The 20088-nt window shown below is 49.5% G+C and overlaps 1 protein-coding gene across 3 annotated transcripts in view; it reads right to left on the bottom strand.

The window, feature by feature from the left end:
* LOC139228817 (kazrin-like) overlaps window positions 1-20088 on the bottom strand; it is a 387245-nt gene that overhangs the window by 312106 nt on the left and 55051 nt on the right. The window lies entirely within an intron of this gene.

Below are 20088 nucleotides of genomic sequence, written 5' to 3'. Positions count from 1 at the left end.
CTCTGGGATGCAGATAATCAGGCCCCGGGGATTTATCAGCCTTCAATCCCATCAATTTCTCCAACACAATTTCCCACCTAATAAGGATATCCATCAGTTCCTCCTTCTCACTCGACCCTCGGTCCCCTAGTACATCCGAAAGGTCATTTGTGTCTTCCTTCGTGAAGACAGAACCAAAGCATTTGTTCAATTGGTCTTCCATTTCTTTGTTCCCCATTATTAATTCACCTGAGTCCGACTGCAAGGGACATACGTTCGTCTTCACTAATCTCTTTCTCTTCACATATCTATAGAAGCTTTTGCAGTCAGTTTTTATGTTCCTGGCAAGCTTCCTCTCGTACTCTATTTTCCCCCTCCTAATTAAACCCTTTGTCCTCCTCTGTTGAATTCTAAATTTCTCCCAGTCCTCAGGTTAGCTGCTTTTTCTGGCCAATTTACATGCTTCTTCCTTGGATCTAACACGATCCTTAATTTCCCTTGTTAGCCACGGTTGAGCCATCTTCCCTGTTTTATTTTTACTCCAGACAGGGATGTACAACTGTTGAAGTTCATCCATGTGATCTATAAATGATTGCCATTGCCGATCCACCGTCAACCCTTTAAGTAACATTTGCCCGTCTATTCTAGCCAATTCGCGCCTCATGCCGTCGAGGTTAGCTTTCCTTAAGTTTAGGACCCTAGTTTCTGAATTAACTGTGTCACTCTCCATCTTAATAAAGAATTCTACCATATTATGGTCACTCTTCCCCAAGGGGCCTCGCACAACAAGATTGCTAATTAGTCCCTTCTCGTTACACATCACCCAGTCCAGGATGGCCAGCTCTCTAGTTGGTTACTCGACATATTGGTCAAGAAAATCATCTCTAATACACTCCAGGAAATCCTCCTCCACCGCATTGCTGCCAGTTTGGTTAGCCCAATCTATATGTAAATTAAAGTCGTCCATGATAACTGCTGTACCTTTATTGCACAAATTCCTTATTTCTTGTTTGATGCTGTCCCCAACCTCTCTACTATTATTTGGTGGCCTGTACACAACTCCCACAAGCGTTTTCTGCCCTTTGGTATTCCACATCATTCAAGCCAATGTCCTTCCTTACAAATGTATTAATTTCCTCTTTAACCAGCAACATCACCCTGCCTCCTTTTCCTCTCTGTCTATCCTTCCTAAATGCTGAATACCCTTGGATGTTGAGTTCCCAACCTTGGTCACCCTGGAGCCATGTCTCCGTGATGCCAATCACATCATACCAGTTAACTGCAATCTGTGCAGTTAATTCGTCCACCTTATTCCGAATACTCCTCGCATTGAGGCACAGAGCCTTCAGGCTTGTCTTTTTAACACACTTTGACCCTTTAGAATTCTGCTGTAAAGTGGCCCGTTTTGTTTTTTGCCTTGGGTTTCTCTGCCCTCCACTTTTACTCTTCTCCTTTCTATTTTTTGCTTCCGTCTCCATTTTATTCCCCTCTGTCTCCCTGCATAGGTTCCCATCCCCCTGCCATATTAGTTTAACGCCTCCCAAACAGCACTAGCAAACACACCCCCTAGGACATTGGTACCGGCCCTGCCCAAGTGCAGACCCGTCCGGTTTGTACTGGTCCTACCTCCCCCAGAACCAGTTCCAATGTCCCAGGAATTTGAATCCATCCCTTCTGCACCACTGCTCAAGCCACGTATTCATCTGAGCTATCCTGCAATTCCTACTCTGACTAGCACGTGGCACTGGTAGCAATCCTGAGATTACTACTTTTGAGGCCCTACTTTTTAATTTAACTCCTAGCTCCTTAAATTCATGTCGTAGGATCTCATCCCATTTTTTACCTATATCGTTGATACCTATGTGTACCATGACAACTGGCTGTTCACCCTCCCTTTTCAGAATGTCCTGCACCCGCTCCGAGACATCCTTGACCCTTGCACCAGGGAGGCAACATACCATCCTGGAGTCTCGGTTGCGGCTGCAGAAATGCCTATCTATTCCCCTTACAATCGAATCCCCTATCACGATTGCTCTCCCACTGTTTTTCCTGCCCTCCTGTGCAGCAGAGCCAGCCACGGTGCTATGAACCTGGCTGCTGCTGCTCTCCCCTGATGAGTCATCCCCCCCAACAGTACTCAAAGTGGTGTATCTGTTTTGCAGGGGGATGACCGCAAGGGACCCCTGCACTACCTTCCTTGCACTGCTCTTCCTGTTGGTCTTCCATTCCCTATCTAGCTGTGGACCCTTTACCTGCGGTAAGACCAAATCACTAAATGTGCTATTCACATAATTCTCAGCATCGTGCATGCTCCACTTTCTACCATGGCAGAGGATATGCTTGAATTGAGAATGTCACACTCGATCCATTTGGAGTAGGCGTCTACTACAACCAAAAACATTTTTCACATGAAAGGACCTGCGTAATCCACATGGATGCATGACCATGGCTTGGCGGGCCAGGACCAGGGGCTAAGGGGGGCTTCCCTGGGCGCATTGCCCAGCTGGGCACATGTGTTGCACCTGCGAACACAAAGTTCCAGGTCTGCATCTATCCCTGGCCACCAAACGTGTGACCTGGCAATTGCCTTCATTGTTACAATGTCCTGGTGCTCATTGTGGAGTTCTCGGATGAACGCCTCTCTTCCCATCTGGGGCATGACTACTCGGTTTCCCAATATAGGCAATCAGCCTGAATCGAGAGGTCATCCTTGCGCCTGTGAAATGGTTTAAATTCCTCAGGGCATGCGCCGTACATGGCTGCCCAGTCCCCATTCAGGACACATTTCTTGACTAAAGACAGTAGCGGGTCTCTATTTGTCCAGACTTTGATCTGACGGGCTTTCACGGGTGAGCCTTCGCTTTCGAAAGCTTCAACAGCCATGACCATCTCAGCAGCATGCTCGGTTGCCCCCTTGGTGGTGGCTAGTGGGAGCCTGCTGAGTGCATCGGCGCAGTTTTCAGTGCCCGGTCTGTGCCGAATTGTATAGTCATAGGCGGCTAACGTGAGTGGTCACCTCTGTATGCAGGCCGACACATTTGCATTTATGGCCTTGTTGTCGGCCAAAAGGGATGTTAGGGGTTTGTGATCTGTCTCCAGCTCAAATTTCCTGCCAAACAGGTACTGGTGCATTTTTTTTACTGCATATACACATGCAAGCGTTTCCTTTTCTACCATCCCGTAGCCCCTTTCTGCCTGGGCAGACTCCTGGAGGCATAAGCTACTGGCTGTAATTGACCCTTGGCATTAACATGCTGCAACACACACCCGATCCCATAGGACGACGCATCACATGTTAAAACAAGTTTCTTACATGGGTCATATAGCGTTAACAGATTGTTGGAGCATAACAAATTGTGTGCTCTGTCAAAAGCCCTTTCCTGGCTGTCCCCCCAGACACATTCGCGACCTTTGCATAGGAGCACGTGTAGCGGCTCTAACAGAGTGTTCAATTTGGGAAGAAAGTTACCAAAATAGTTCAGGAGCCCCAGGAACGAACGCAGCTCTGTCGTGTTACAGGGTCTGGGTGCTCTCTAGATCGCTTCCATTTTAGATGCAGTTCTGATCCCGTCTGCTGCTACCCTCATCCCCAGGAATTCTACCTCTGGAGCTAGGAAGACGCACTTCGCCTTTTTCAGTCGCAGACCTACCCGGTCCAGTCTGCGTAGCACCTCCTCCAGGTTTTGGAGGTGTTCTTCAGTATCGCAACCCGAGATGAGGATGTCATCTTGAAAAACCACCGTCCTTGGAATTGACTTGAGGAGATTTTCCATATTTCGTTGAAAGATCGCGGCAGCCGAGCGAATCCCGAACGGACATCTGTTGTACTCAAACAACCCCTTGTGTGTCGTGATGGTGGTCAGCTTCTTCAACTCACTTGCCAGTCCTGGGTCATGTAAGCTGAGGTCAGGTCCAATTTTGAAAAAGGTTTGCCACCAGATAGCGTCGCAAAGAGGTCCTCCGCTCTCGGTAGCGGGTACTGGTTTTGGAGTGACACCCGATTGATGGTGGCCTTGTAATCACCACATATCCTGACCAACCCATCCGCCTTGAGCACCGGCACAATCGGGCTCGCCCAGTCACTGAATTCGACTGGCGAGATGATGCCTTCCCTCAGCAGGCGGTCCAATTCGCCTTCTATCTTTTCCCGCATCACGTATGGCATCGCTCTGGCCTTGTGGTGTACTGGCCTGGCGTCCGGGTTTATGTGAATCACTACCTTGGTCCCCATGAAAGTGCCGATGCCGGGTTGAAATAGTGAGTCAAATTTGTCCAGGACCTGTGAACATGATATTCGCTCCACAGAAGAAATTGCATTGACATCGCCCCATTTCCAGTTCATGACAGCAAGCCAACTCCTCCCCAGCAGTGCGGGACCATTCCCCAGGACAATCCAGAGTGGCAACCTGTTCTCCGAATCTTTGTGGGTCACGACTACCATGGCGCTGCCTAGCACAGGAATGATCTCCTTTGTATATACAGGTACAGCAGGCGGTTAAGAAAGCAAATGGCATGTTGGCCTTCATAGCGAGGGAATTTGAGTACAGGGGCAGGGAGGTGTTACTACAGTTGTACAGGGCCTTGGTGAGGCCACACCTGGAGTATTGTGTACAGTTTTGGTCTCCTAACTTGAGGAAGGACATTCTTGCTATTGAGGGAGTGCAGCGAAGGTTCACCAGACTGATTCCCAGGATGGCGGGACTGACATATCAAGAAAGACTGGATCAACTGGGCTTGTATTCACTGGAGTTCAGAAGAATGAGAGGGGATCTCATAGAAACGTTTAAAATTCTGACGGATTTAGACAGGTTAGATGCAGGAAGAATGTTCCCAATGTTGGGGAAGTCCAAAACCAGGGGTCACAGTCAAAGGATAAGGGGTAAGCCATTTAGGACCGAGATGAGGAGAAACTTCTTCACCCAGAGAGTGGTGAACCTGTGGAATTCTCTACCACAGAAAGTTGTTGAGGCCAATTCACTAAATATATTCAAAAAGGAGTTAGATGTAGTCCTTACTACTAGGGGGATCAAGGGGTATGGCGAGAAAGCAGGAATGGAGTACTGAAGTTGCATGTTCAGCCATGAACTCATTGCATCCTTTGGGTTCAACTACATGCTCGAGCATGTCCGATTGCCCCTGTCTGCCTGGAGAACTGTGTGCCGCGTTAACAATGTTGACTCCCTGTCCATTTGCTGCATTTAAACCAAAAGTGTCTGGGCCATCAAAGCCGCCGTTTCCAGGATTAAGTCTTTGGTCTCAATCAGTTTCCTGAAACCCCCAGTATGCCCGATGCCCTCAATAAAAAAGTCTCGCAGCATCTCCGCTCTGCATGCATCTGGGAACTTACATCGGCTCGCCAGTCGCCGGAGGTTTGCCACGAAGTCTGGAACGCTTTGCCCTTCTCGCCGCCAATGCATGTAAAACCGGTGTCTCGCCATGTGCATGCAGCTCACCGGTTTAAAGTCTTCCCCGATAAACTTACTGAGCTCTTCAAAAGTCTTGTCCGCCGGCTTCTCCGGCGCTAGAAGGTCCTTCATCAGGGAGTACGTCCTGGATCCACAAACCGTCAGGAGATGAGCCCTGCGTTTGACGGCCAAATCCTGTCCCAGCCATTCCTTAGTGACGAAACTTTGCTGTAGTCTCTCAATAAAGTCATCCCAATCATCACCAACACAGTACCCCTCATCTGTGCTGCTAGTGGCCATGCTTGCGTGGTTTAAATCCCAGTTTCTCATCGCCAATAATATGTCCTTACTATACAGTACAAATGCACACGAGGCCCATAGTAGAGAGAAGGTCACTTTGTGACCAGTCCTTTATTAGCCAGCGCTGAAGTGGAGAAGATGGGTGGAGCTTAACCTTTTATACCTGAAAGTCCAGGTTAGGAGTGTCTCCCACAAGTTCACCACCTAGTGGTCAGTGTTCTCAAAGTGTACAACTTAGGTCAGTTTATACAAGGATTACAATTACAGTAGAATACATGACAATTGTGTACAGTTTTGGTCTCCTAATCTGAGGAAGGACATTCTTGCTATTGAGGGAGTACAGCGGAGGTTCACCAGACTGATTCCCGGGATGGCGGGACTGACATATGAAGAAAGACCGGATCGACTAGGCTTATATTCACTGGAATTTAGAAGAATGAGAGGGGATCTCATAGAAACATATAAAATTCTGACGGGATGGGACAGGTTAGATGCAGGAAGAATGTTCCCGATGTTGGGGAGGTCCAGAACCAGGGGTCACAGTCTAAGGATAAGGGGTAAGCCATTTAGGACCGAGATGAGGAGAAACTTCTTCACTCAGAGAGTGGTTAACCTGTGGAATTCTCTACCACAGAAAGTTGTTGAGGCCATTTCATTAGATATATTCAAAAGGGAGTTAGATGTGACCCTTACGGCTAAAGGGATCAAGGGGTATGGAAAGAAAGCAGGAATGAGGTACTAAAGTTGCATGATCAGCCATGATTATATTGAATGGTGGTGCAGGCTCGGAGGGCTGAATGGCCTACTCCTGCACCTATTTTCTATGTTTCTATGTACCTGCTGCACATAGTCCATGTCTCTGAGCCATATAGGAGGGCGGGTATCACTACTGCTCTGTAGACCATGAGCTTGGTGCCGGGTTTGAGGTCCTGGTCTTCAAACACTCTTTTCCTCAAGCGACCGAAGGCTGCATTGACACACTGAAGGCGGTGTTCGACTTTGTCATCAACATCGGCCCTTGTTGACAGTAGGCTCCCAAGGAATAGAAAATGGTCCACGTTGTCCAAGGCCTTGTCATGGATTTTGATAATCGAGGAACAATGTTGTATGGCAGGAGCAGGTTGGTTAAGGACCTTTGTCTTACGGATGTTTCGTGTAAGGCCTATGCTCTCGTATGCTTCGGTGAAGGGGTTGACAATGGCTTGCAGTTCGGCGTCCAAGTGTGCGCACATGCAGGTGTCATCTGCGTACTGTAGTTCAATGATAAAGAGGATGGGACGACCTTGGATCTGGCCTGGAGGCGGCAGAGGTTGAATAGTTTCCCGTTTGTTCTGTAAATTAGCTCCACTCCAGCTAACGGAAGGTGAGATGGAGCATTGCAGCAAAGAAGATCGAGAAGAGCGTTGGTGCAATGACACAGCCTTGCTTGACCCTGGTCCGAATGTGAATTGGGTCTGTGGTGGATATGTTGGTTAGGATTACGGCTTGCATGTCGTCGTGAAACAGGCGAATTTGAGGGGGACGCTCCGTAATCCCTCACGGTTGACAGTGTCGAAGGCCTTTGTGAGGTCAAAGATGGCCATGTACAGGAGTTGGTGCTGTTCCCTGCATTTCTCTTGGATTTACCACGCGATGAAGAAAGATCATTATCACATTGCTGTTTGTGCGCAAATTGGCTGCTGCGTTTCCTACATTACAACAGCGATTACACTTCGAAAAATACTTCATTGGCTGTAAAGTGCTTTGGGAAAGTCCCGAGGTCGTGCTATAGAAATAAATCCAAGTTCTTTCTATCACAGAAGGGGTTAATTTTATATGGAAAGCACAATATTTTTTCAAAAATACTTTAGGGAAAGACTTTTTTTTTTGAGTGTTATTTCCGTCTGAAGGGATGATGAAGCGAGGATTGAGAAGCAGGGAATTCTCTCTCCCAGTTACTTAACAAATCCCCCCAGGTTACCTCCAACATGGGTGCCACCCTGCCCGTGCAGTCTGTTGGGGATCAGTCAGGCACTGAACTCGCAACTGTCTGTCTGAGTGCTGCGCGCGCTCCAGTTTAGCAATTATTAGTCCCCTGCTGATTTTTCTCATCTACTCAATAATGCATGTGTCCTTGAATGGTACATTTTGTCAGTAATAGCCAGAAATTAGTCAAACATAGTCGGGAAAAAAAAAATCATTCTCACTGCTATTCCTCCTTACAGCCATTAAATAGCCTGTCAGTGATGTAGCAGAGTGCCAATGAGCCAGACCCGTGCCTTGGTTTATCTTCAGCCCGTCCACAGGCCTTCAGGTCAATTAAAAAGTTGAATAAGGACATCTTTGCTGAGGTTTCTCAACTTCCACATTTATAGCAAGTTCTGTGCTCCGAGTAAGGAATGTCAGCACCGGGGTGTGGGGGGAGGCTGGCGTTCGTCTCTTTCGGCATCAATCACTCCCAGGTCAGGGACAGTGCAGGTCAGGTGTAGAGTAAAACTGCCTCTGCACTGCCCAATCAGGCACTCCACGGTCAGGGACAGTGCAGGTCAGGTGTAGAGTAAAACTGCCTCTGCACTGCCCAATCAGGCACTCCACGGTCAGGGACAGTGCAGGTTAAATACAGGACCCTCAAGTTTGCATAGGCTGCGATTCCAGCACTTGTGCCAGGATTGTGCCCAGCGGTGCCCCCCAGCGCGGACCTCGGCTGGAATATGTAGGCCCAGGGAAAAGGCACCTAATCTCTATGGCAACAGTAGCCACCTGTTCCGATGTGGATGCATTTCTGGTGCCACTTTCCTACTCTGAGGTGGCGGGGATATTGCCAGATTCCTCTTTCAACAGAATTTTTAAAACATTATTTTACCACCTGATCTTCTTGGATTGGGGGGTGGGTTCAGGCCCCAACTCTGACCTGGATCCCCTGGTGGGACCCACATGCTCTTCAGGAGGCCACCATGTCTCATGTTGAAGTACTAGTGTCAAAACATACGTCAGGTCCTTTTGAGATGATGGAAGCTGGAAGCGTGAATTCCCAGTGTCAGGAGGTCCTGCCCTCAAAGGTGACTGGAAACTCCCACACATTGCCTAATGCTGGTGTTTCCGAGACTCGGTCTGGTTTACAGCCTTCCGGCCAGATTCCCACCGCAGTTAAGGACAGAGCCCATCAGAACGGCCTGGCATTTTCAAGACCAGTTAAAACCCCCTCCACACTGGCCTAATACCTGTGTCCTGATCTCGAAAGAGCAACCCTTACTGCACGAGAGTAGTGTATTGTATTTGCCTCATGGGTTCTTTGCTTAAGAATTCATAGCAACACATTGTTAATAAACCAACTCGTTTTTAACAGCAAAGGTTTAACAATCACACTGCACATTACCAGTGCATCCACTAGGCTCACAACAGCATACCTTATCGTGGATGACCTAGACCCAACTGACTGGGATTTTATTGAGTCTTGTGAACATCATGTGGCTGGCTAAGCCACTCACAATGCAACAGCTCTACAAACCTGTGAGCATACTCGCAGGTGCATACATTACAAGTGGCATTTCTGTTTCGTACAGTACTTTTTAGGAACAGGAAAAGGCCAATTGACCCAACAAACCAATATTTTATGATTGATCTGAACAACTTCCTGCTTTTGTTATAAACCATCTCCCATGTTATCTTCTTTGTCCAATCTCTTACTGGCCAATCAGACTGAGATACACAATCTAGTGCCATTTATTGGGCACTTCTCATGCTGTGTATTCATTATGAACTGACCAGTCATTTTAGCAAACTCTTTAAGGACTCTTACATCAAGCACACAGGAAATGTTAACCCCATCCATCTAGGCTAGATTGGAGGTGAAAGAGCATTATGATAACCACATCCATTTGGTCCAATCAAACCCTTGGGACAACCAGTTTGATCCCCGATCTATGTTACGCTGACCTCTGCCAGGGTAATGATGGGAGGTACAACTGTCCTCAGCACCCTTGGGCTATGGAGGGGGGCAGGAGTAGCCAGTTTTCCTGCTCCTGGTGCTGTCTGGAACGAGTGCATGGGCAGATGTTGAATGAGGAAAGAACTGGTTTGGCTGTAATGCCGCCCCCCCCCGCCATAACCGAATAGCCTGCCAACACTCATTGTCTAGGTTCATACATGGAAATTGTCAACTGTGTGGGGTATATCAGGAGAAATGGTGGAGAAATTGTGAAAAAGGATAAACATGGATGGGTGTGATGAAGCGGTCCACCCCACCACATGCTTTCCTCAGCCTATGGCACTGCAATAATGGGGAGAGACTCACACCAGCTCACAGGGCATGATTGTAACAATGGGAGACACAACAGCCATCACCAAATCTTTTAATACAGAGCCAAATCAGGTCATCAATCCTCTCAGGACTTATTGTAACCAACTCTGATTGAAGTGTTGGAGTAATGGATCTGAATCATAACTAAATTCACAGACATAGACAAACAGGACTCAGTGCTTAAGGCTCACATACAGGCTGCTTTGCTTTCCCTAACAAAGCGTAAAATGATCTTTGAATGAAAGGTGGCTATTGCAAATTTCACAGGTCAGTATTCAGTAATCGCTGAGGTTCAACATCACCAGTCACTCCTGTAAACAGACCTTTCGCCCCCCTCTGATCCGAAAAGCACCATTACTGTCTAAACTCTAGTTAACCAATAGCAGTGCCCAGAGCATGTTACAAAACCTTTGTTGTTTGCTATGTGTGTTCGACTGTCTTTATTACTGTGAGATAAGGCATGACTATAAACCAATAAACTGGTGAATTTGAATGAACAAAACACAGTGCGACACATTTATTACTGCTCATTTATTAGCCATAAAATAATTTTAAGAAGACATGCCTCTGCCAGTACTCTCGGCAAAGATTACTTTCAGGACAGTTGCCCCTAAAGTAGCTGCCCCTAACCTTCCCTATTACAGGCTGTCTGTGTTCATATGTAAGACTGGAGACACTCAATCTCCCTAACTGACTCACACTGAAGAGAAAGACAAAGAGAAAGGAAGATCCTTTGACCTGTCCCGCAACCGCGTGTGTCTAGGATTGGTCCGCCGAGCTGCCAATCAAAGTTAAAAGGTCCAAAATTGTACAATGGCCTGTAAGAGGCCCTGTCCCTCTAACTGGTGTGCTTATACCTATTGGATAACCCGGCCACTCTGGAATCTGTGTAATCGCTGGTGCGGGCAGATGTCACAGCACATGCAAACTGTTCTTTAAGTTAGGATTCGTTGCTTCATTTTTCTCCCCGCTGAATCAGGGGCGTCCGTGCTGGGCAGTGATCAGTGGTGAGTACATTTCCTTCCTGGTACTGCAATCCCTCGGGCCGGTGGAGACATCAGGTTCGGCGGGTCTTGTCCCTCCAGCGAACGTACGGCGTTGCCATTGAAGGTGCCAGTAGCAACGCTAAGGGAAATGCAGCGGCAGATGCCACTCATTCACGCCTGACTATACACACACACACAGACTTTGGAATGGAGTGCAGGCGTTCAGATACATGACCCCGTGACCTCCCGCAGGGAGCTCACCCAATAATGTACATAGAAATATCACATGCCGTGTCTTGACTCACCCAATTCCCCACAAGGCCACGGTAATTAAGTGTAAATCAAAATTACACAAACATTAATGCAGCTGTAAGTGAAGGGACTGCGGGCGACACAGCGGAACAAAACCGTGTAATTTTAAACTGAATCTAACCTTATTTGACTTCTATTACTGCGAGATGGCGAGGTGAGGATGAGGAGCTGGTGAGACATGCACAGAATTTATATCTATTGCAACAAGAGCTTAATTGAGCTCCGTGCAATGGAGACCATTTTTGTTTGGCAGGGCAAGTGGGCAGGACCTGCCAGTCAGGATTTGATCCAGCTCCTACCCACAGCATGCAGCACACGCTCAACCAGCTCCGTTGGGCGGGCCACATCGTCCACATGCCCGACACGAGACTCCCAAAGCAAGCGCTCTACTCGGAACTCCTACACGGCAAGCGAGCCCCAGGTGGACAGAGGAAACGTTTCAAAGACACCTTCAAAGACTCCTTGATAAAGTGCAACATCCCCACCGACACCTGGGAGTCCCTGGCCAGAGACTGCCCTAAGTGGAGGAAGAGCATCCGGGAGGGCGCTGAGCACCTCGAGTCTCATCCTTCAACCACTGTCTGTCCCACCTATGACAGGGACTGTAATTCCCATATTGGACTGTACAGTCACCTGAGAACTCACTTTTAGAGAGGAAGCAAGTCTTCCTCGATTTTGAGGGACTGCCTATGAATGAATGAATGAATTGAATGAATGAATGCCAGCTTCCTGGGCTGAGGTTCACATACTTAGACTGTGTAGAAATGGGGGCTGTGGAGGCGGGAACAGAGAATAGTGACTGAATGGTGACAGATTAGGAAAAGAGGAGGTGCAAAGAGACCTGGGTGTCGTGGTACATCAGTCATTGAAGGTTGGCATGCAGGTGCAGCAGGCGGTTAAGAAAGCAAATGGCATGTTGGCCTTCATAGCAAGGGGATTTGAGTACAGGGGCAGGGAGGTGTTGCTACAGTTGTACAGGGCATTGGTGAGGCCACACCTGGAGTATTGTGTACAGTTTTGGTCTCCTAACCTGCGGAAGGACATTCTTGCTATTGAGGGAGTGCAGCGAAGGTTCACCAGACTGATTCCTGGGATGGCGAGACTGACCTATCAAGAAAGACTGGATCAACTGGGCTTGTATTCACTGGAGTTCAGAAGAATGAGAGGGGACCTCATAGAAACATTTAAAATTCTGACGGGGTTAGACAGGTTAGATGCAGGAAGAATGTTCCCAATGTTGGGGAAGTCCAGAACCAGAGGTCACAGTCTAAGGATAAGGGGTAAGCCATTTAGGACCGAGATGTGGAGGAACTTCTTCACCCAGAGAGTGGTGAACCTGTGGAATTCTCTACCACAGAAAGTTGTTGAGGCCAATTCACTAAATATATTCAAAAAGGAGTTAGATGAGGTCCTTACTACTAGGGGGATCAAGGGGTATGGCGAGAAAGCAGGAATGGGGTACTGAAGTTGAATGTTCAGCCATGAACTCATTGAATGGCGGTGCAGGCTAGAAGGGCCGAATGGCCTACTCCTGCACCTATTTTCTATGTCTATGTTTCTAGAATAAGGGACAATATGTACATTTTTACAGACAACAATTCGATTCCTCGATGGCCCAATTTGTACATCTGCCACTTGGTGTGGAGCTGAACCATACTGAACAGAGGGGCTGGTCTCAGGGCATCGGTGCCCTTGAGCTAAGGTGGCAGGAAACAAACCAGGCAGAGTGTCGGCTACACAGCACACAGACCTCATTGCTCAACGTCAGTAACAGCATCATCAGTGACCACACAGCTGTGACTGGAGCTGTGACTGGGACTGTGACTGTGATCAGGGCTGTGACAGTGACTGATCGGGGCTGTGACTGGGGCTGGGGCTGTGATCAGGGTTGTGACAGTGATGGGCAGGGACTGTGACCTCAGCAGTGACCGATATTCCCTTTAAGTTGCATGGCCGAGCAGCACTCTCCAGCTCTGGATCGCGCAGTCCTTTAAATGGGCTGTGCACCTAAAACAATGAAAGGGAATATTGGCTATGACTGGGGCTGTAACCTTGGCTGCAACTGTAGCTGTGACTATCTTTTCTTATCTTAGTCTCCCTGCTGCCTTGGACACTGCTGAACGTTCTAACCTATTGCCAACGTCCATCCTCCGATATGCCTCGACATTGCTCCTTTCTCTTTTGGTTTCCTTCATACTTGTCTCAAAGGTTGCCTCGCTTGCCCACAGTTGCCACCAGTGCACCCCAGAGCTCCACCCTTGGGCTCCTCCTCTTCAGCAGCTAAATGCTGCCCAACCATCAGAAAGAACAGGATCAGGATTCCCATTTGTGCTGCTGACACCCAACCTCAACGGACAGTTCCATCTCCTCTGAAGATTCAAAGGCTATTGCTTAACTTTCCATTGTGGCGGAATAGTCTGCCAACACATGAAGACTGGCCACATGGAGATGGTACTGACCACCCGGGAGACTGTGCCCCACCGCGGGTCAGTACCCCACCATCAGGGACCACGGCCCCACCGAGGGAGAGCGCAGGATCAGGGGCTTCAGGATGGTAGAAAACTAGGAAAAAAACAATTTAAAAAAAAAACGAGAGGAGCAAATTGTAGAGCTTTATTGCGTCAAGCTCATTAGTTTCCAATTGTGTAGTTTATACAGGCGGAAAAAAGGTGATTTTTTTTAGTGATGTGAATATGTACTGCGGGTAATAGCTCATCAGCTGACTGGTGATTACCCTATCCACTGAATCGAGCACTAATGTGCCTTTCATTGGATCTGGTGCTTCAGGCATTCAGTATCAGTAACAGATCCCACCGTCTCCATATCAGATCCCTCAAAGACCTCAACAGCATCCACACGAGTTCCAGTTCATGAGAACATTTCTCCCTTCTCCACTTTCATGTTCACTGAGGGACACTTCCACTTTTAGATATAGCAAGTTAGATGTGGTAAAGCTGCCTCTACACTACCCTATCCAGCACTCCCAGATCTGGTACAGCATGTGTAATATGAATGAATCAGGGCTGTTCCCTTTACCTGTACGCACCAATATATATTTAATCATGACCAGGCCTTGGGTATAGGAGGCAACATTTCAAAGTTTGCAGATTACACAAAACTTCTTGGTGGATTGTGTTTGGGACAGTTCTGCGTCCCAATTAACAGATCGTCAGTAGTTAGCCCACTGAGATTGAAGGAAACATCTTAATGCAATGGAAACCAGGAACCAGCATATCAAGGCAGCACCCAACTTTTATTCCAACTTTGTCTCCATTGTTCCCTCTTTCCTGAAAGTGCTGACTCCCGCTGGCGTACAATCCCATGGACACCTCCCCCAAGTGGTAATTCTTTATATGAGGCTGGACAGTGAAAGCCTGCAGACTATTCCAACATGGGAGCCAGGGCAGTCAAACCCCATCCTGTCCTCACCTGATACACACACAACACAGCCAAGTGGTGCCACTAACTGGAGATCAGGAGTGAAAACCATGACTGATTCCCCCTCCCTCCCTCACCAAGTACTGTCAGGCCAATAGTCGACTCGCCTGATAGCTCAGTGGTAGAGCATGAGACTTTGAATCTCAGGGTTGTGGGTGCAAGTCCAACGCTGCCTTCAAGAGTGAGATCAATAGATTTTTATTAGGTAAAGCTATCAAGGGATATGGAGCTAACGTAAGTAAATGGAATTGAATTATAGATCAGCCATAATGTCGTTGAACGAACCAACAGGTCAGAGGAGCTGAATGGCCAACTGGGGGGGGATTTTAACCCCCTAAAAACCTGAATCTTGCCTCCAACCCCCATGAGGCGGGATGGCACTTTAAATATGTTAATGAGGCTGGCAGCCTTGGATTGAAGCTGCTTTGCAGGATTAACAGTGGCCGGCCAGAGATCCCGGGCCTCGTGAATCCGGCAGCTGCAGCAAAGCGAGACAGCATCGGGGAGCAGGAGTGCTCTCCCCTCCCAGTCCCAAAGCCCCCCACCATCAGCTTCCCCGCCCCCCCCCCCCCCGGGATTGGAGACCCCCCCGCCCACGCCAGGGATTGGACTGCCACCCCAAGTGATTAACCCCCCAGCGCCTCTGGGGCACTAATGGGGCTCAGTGTCATTTCAGGGGCGCACGGCCAAATTTCGCGTTGGGGGCGGGACCTCCGGGCAGGGCGCAGGAAGTCCCGGGCCTGGAAGATTACCGCTCCCAATCGAGCCGAGGGGCAATTTCGGCTCCATACTCTTTTTATTAAATAAATCAGTGGCATTTTTAAATAGAAGAAGCAAACCTGAAGAGATTGGATTGCCCCCTCCCCCCCGCCAGAGATTGGATTGCCCCCCCCCCACCAGGGATTAGACTGCCACCCCAATTGATTAACCCCCCAGGGATGGCTCCCGCAGGGATTGGATTGCCCGCCTCCCCAGGGATTGGACCCCCCTCCCCCCCCCCCCCCAGGGAATGGACCCCCCTCCCCGGGAATGACCACCCCCCTCCAGGAATGCCCCCCGCCAAGGATTAGACCCCCCCCAGATTGACTGACCTCCCCCAAGGGTTGGACCCCCCAACCATCATCTCCCCCCCCCCCAGGGATTGGACTGTGCCCCCCTAGGGATTGGACCTTCCCCCCACGCCCCCGAGATTGGACACCCCCACGGGATTCCTCCCCCCGGGAATGCCCCCCCCCCCAGGGATTACTCCCCCCCAGGGATTGGACCCTCCCCCAGGGATTCCCCCCCCCCAGGTATCCCCTGGGATTGGACCCGACCCCGGGATTGGACACCCCCACAGGCTTCCTCCCCCTGGGAGTGCCCCCCCCCACCAGGGATTGGAACCCCCCAGGGATTCCTCACCCCCCCAGGGATTGGACCCTCCCCCAGGGATTTCCTCCCCCCCCCCAGGTATCCCCTGGGATTGGACCCCCCCCCCCCCCGGTGATTGGACCCCCCCGATATTGGACATCCCCACGGGCTTCCTTCCCCCGGGAGTGCCCCCGCCCCACAGGGATTGGAACCCCCCAGGGATTCCTCCCCCCCCCCCCAGGGATTGGACCCTCCCCCAGGGATTGGAGCCCCCCCCCCCGAGATATCCACTGGGATTGGACCCCCCCCCCCCCCGAGATTGGACACCCCCACGGGATTCCTCCCGCCCCAGGGATTGGAACCCCCCCCAGGGATTCCTCCCCCCAGGGATTGGACACTCCCCCAGGGATTTCCCCCCCCCTCCAGGGATTGGAGCCCCCCCCCCCCAGGTATCCCCTGGGATTGGACCCCCACCCCCCCGAGATTGGACATCCCCACGGGATTCCTCCCGCCCCAGGGATTTCCCCCCCTCCCCCCAGGGATTGGACCCTCCCCCAGGGATTCCCCCCCCCCCCCAGGGATTGGACCCTCCCTCCCCCCCCCCCCCCAGGGATTGGACCCTTCCCCCGGAATGGGACACAGTTGAACCTCCACAGTTTCTGGGTTCCCCGCGCGCTGCTGCGCCCCCCCCAGCTCCTGGCGGGCCCAATAGTTAAAATCCCTCCTATGTCTCTACATGTGTTGTGGCTGTGGCTAGATAACCTAGGGCCCGACAATCCCTCATCCTTCCTCTTCCACTCCAAATCATTGCTTGATCCAAAGTGTTCAGAAGGCCGAACACATTACTGTGCCGGGAACAGTCGGTCAATCAGAGTTGAACTGAAATGGAATACAAGTGTGTGATGGAGGGGTGTCGGGGGAGGATTAGTTTGAGTGTGTTCTGTGCCACTAAAATTGTACTTTAATTCGGATTTCCCTCCGGATGCCAGTGGTTCCTGGCCAATTCTTGACAGTTAATGCTTTGTTATTGAAAGATCTGCCCAGCTGTCCAACAAACAGCAATCCCTTGATTTCCAAACTAATTGCGACAGAAACTGGTTCTTGTTCCAGTTGTTCTGTTTCCACAATGTTACTATGAGTCAACAATCCCGCTGAAGGATTTGGAAGCCGAAGACAGAACTTGGGTGGAAGGAGGCAACAAAGCGGAAAGCCCCTCAGACCTTCCAACTGGATAAGTTCAGGTTTATTTGCCAACAACCAAAACCTGCGGACTTAAAACACCAAGGGGCCAAAATTGCCCTGCTTAAAGCCCCGTTAGCGCCTCTGGGGCACTAATGGGGCGCAGTGTCATTTCAGAGGCGCACGGCCCAATTTCGCGTCGGGGGCGGGACCTCCGGGCAGGGCGCAGGAAGTCCCGGGCCTGGAAGATTACCGCTCCCAATCGAGCCGAGGGGCAATTTCGGCTCCATACTCTTTATTAAATAAATCAGTGGCATTTTTAAATAGAAGAAGCAAACCTGAAGAAGCACGTTAGATGCCATTTTCTGTATCCAACCATGACTTTCCTTAACTCGAAGTCAACCGTGCGGTAGCCCTCTTGAGTCAGAGGATCGTGGCTTCAAGTGTGCAAATTGGAGGCCAGTGTGAGATGCCTGGTAATCTAGCTACGTGGAATGGAGACTACACCTCAATTTCTAGTTAATGTAGATGAGGTGTGAGGCAGTGCAGGTAGTCCAGGATTTCTGTACCATCCGGGGTGGCTGGGGGTGGGGTGGTGTGGAGGGGTGGATCTGCCAGGATTCCCCAATGGCTGAGGGAGGTATTGGCAGGTGTGTTCTCTGGCCTTTCCTTGTAACAAACCCTCTGGCTCTTTAATCAAATGCTCGCCCCGCACGTTGGGGCTTTTGGCTCAGCCCCAGGCCATCTGCCAGATAGGAAGTAGATTGGAAATTAGATGCCACTTAAGATGCTTTTCCTGCAACATCTGCTTCCGATTTGCAGCTCAACCGAGATCCTAAACAGTTCATCTGTGGAATACCAAGATGGTGTAATTACATAGGGTGTGGAGCTGAAATATTAATGTGCAGAACTGACACAGTGAGGCCACAATATCATACAGTAGTTACTAGCCAACGCTGAGGATCTTTAAGCGCTTTTTGTCTTAAAAAGCCCAAAACATAAATTCTCAAAGGGATATGCGCTTGGGTTTCAGTCGCCACCTTTGATGAAAGCGAGTGAGGTCCAGAACGGTAAAACCATCGGATTTTCCATCCCTGCCGCACGTGTCGGAATATTGGACGCGGAGGATCGTGCGGCCATTCCGCAGCCCGCCCGATTTTCCACTCGTTGATTTAAGACGGACTATCCTCCTCACCCACCATCCCGATCTGTTTTCCCGCCGTGCCAGGATCTGCACCGAGGGTTTCCAACCCTCCAGGACTGCCCTGGAGTCTCCAGGAAATGAAGGTTACTCTCCTGGACACTGCCGTGTGCAAACCCGCGAGAAAAACCACAGGGGCATTGAAAAAATTGGTGGTTTTTTTCCATTTTCTTTGAACACTTTCATTTATTGGTTGTAAAAATATTTGGAGCCGGCAAAAAAAATTACTGTTTGACTCGGCGGTGCGGTCGGAAGTCATGTGACGAAACCTCCAGGAATACATCCAACCAGAGTTGGCGACCCTATCTACACCAGGAGCACGGAAGTGGAAAATTTATTCTCTACAAGTCCGAATAACTAACCGAGGTACCTGGGTGTTTGAACTGGCTGGGGCCACAGACTGCATGTTTGGAAACCCCAGCATTAGGGCCCCTCTTATCTTTTTCCCATCTCCAACCTCCCATTGGTCACTCTTGTCACCTCAGTGCTCTATTACCTTGACAGCTCTGGAGAGCCAGGTACTGAGACCTTAGGGACCAGGGAACGAGTGCTGTCCACGTCTACAATTTGCTCTTTACAGCAGCACTATGTGATTGGAATCAGGTAATCGACCGTCGCCAATTTCATCCTCGCAGCAAGTACTGCTCCATGTGCTGGGTACTTACTCTCGGTTTATTGTCACAGCTACAGGCTGATCACTACAATCCTATTCCCCCCCCCCCCCCCCCCACAGCAGGTAAGAACTATTGTGATCCCTGTCAGTCCAAGGCCAGCTCAATTGCTTTGCCTTTCCATGGCACTAGTAACAGTAACAAAAAAAATCTTATTAAAGTTGGAAATAAACAATTTCTTCCAACCATTGTTGCAGACCAGTGAAGCTCTGAAAAGCCTTTTCACAACCCATGTCGTCTCTAATTTACAGCAACAATATAGCCCAAGGTTACTCGCTGGCCTTCTAATACATGCTACAATCCCAAGCACCATTTTGCTCAAGAGTCATCCACATGATTGCTGCAATAACTTGCACCAAGGAACGATGGAATATGGCTCTGGCCTTGCTGTGGTCATCACGCGGTTAACTACCGAGCCTTGTAGTGTGGTGACAACGACAGACCCGGCCTCCTCCCAACATTCCAATATTTCTGAAGAGTACGAAGAGGCAACAGCACCGAATTCCAACAGTCCACAGCCAAGTAAACAAAGAACATACACTTATATAGTGCCTTTCACGACCTCAAGATATCCTAAAATGCTTTACAGCCAATGAAATACTTTTAAAGAGCAGCTGCTGTTGTGATGCAGGAAAAGGCGGCAGCCAATTTGCGCACAGCAAGGTCACACTAACAGCAATGATATAGTGACCAGATAATCTGTTTTAATTATGTTACTTTAGGGATAAATATTGGCCAGGACATCGGGGAGAACTCCCTTGCTCTTCTTCGAACAGTGCCATCTTATCCGAAAGACGGCACCTCCAACAGTGCCGCACTCCCTCAGTGCTGCACTGAAGTGTCAGCCTAGATTATGTGCTCAAGTCTCTGGAGTTGGGACTTGAACCCACAACTTGCTGACTCAGAAGCAAGAGTGGCATCACTGAGCCATGGATGAATTGCGAAGCAGGCCACAAACAGAACCTTAGAAACATACAGAGAAGCAAAA

The sequence above is a fragment of the Pristiophorus japonicus genome, chromosome 18, assembly GCF_044704955.1.
Source record: "Pristiophorus japonicus isolate sPriJap1 chromosome 18, sPriJap1.hap1, whole genome shotgun sequence".
NCBI classification, from domain to species: domain Eukaryota; kingdom Metazoa; phylum Chordata; class Chondrichthyes; family Pristiophoridae; genus Pristiophorus; species Pristiophorus japonicus.
This window is presented reverse-complemented; position numbering and strand designations above follow the sequence as displayed.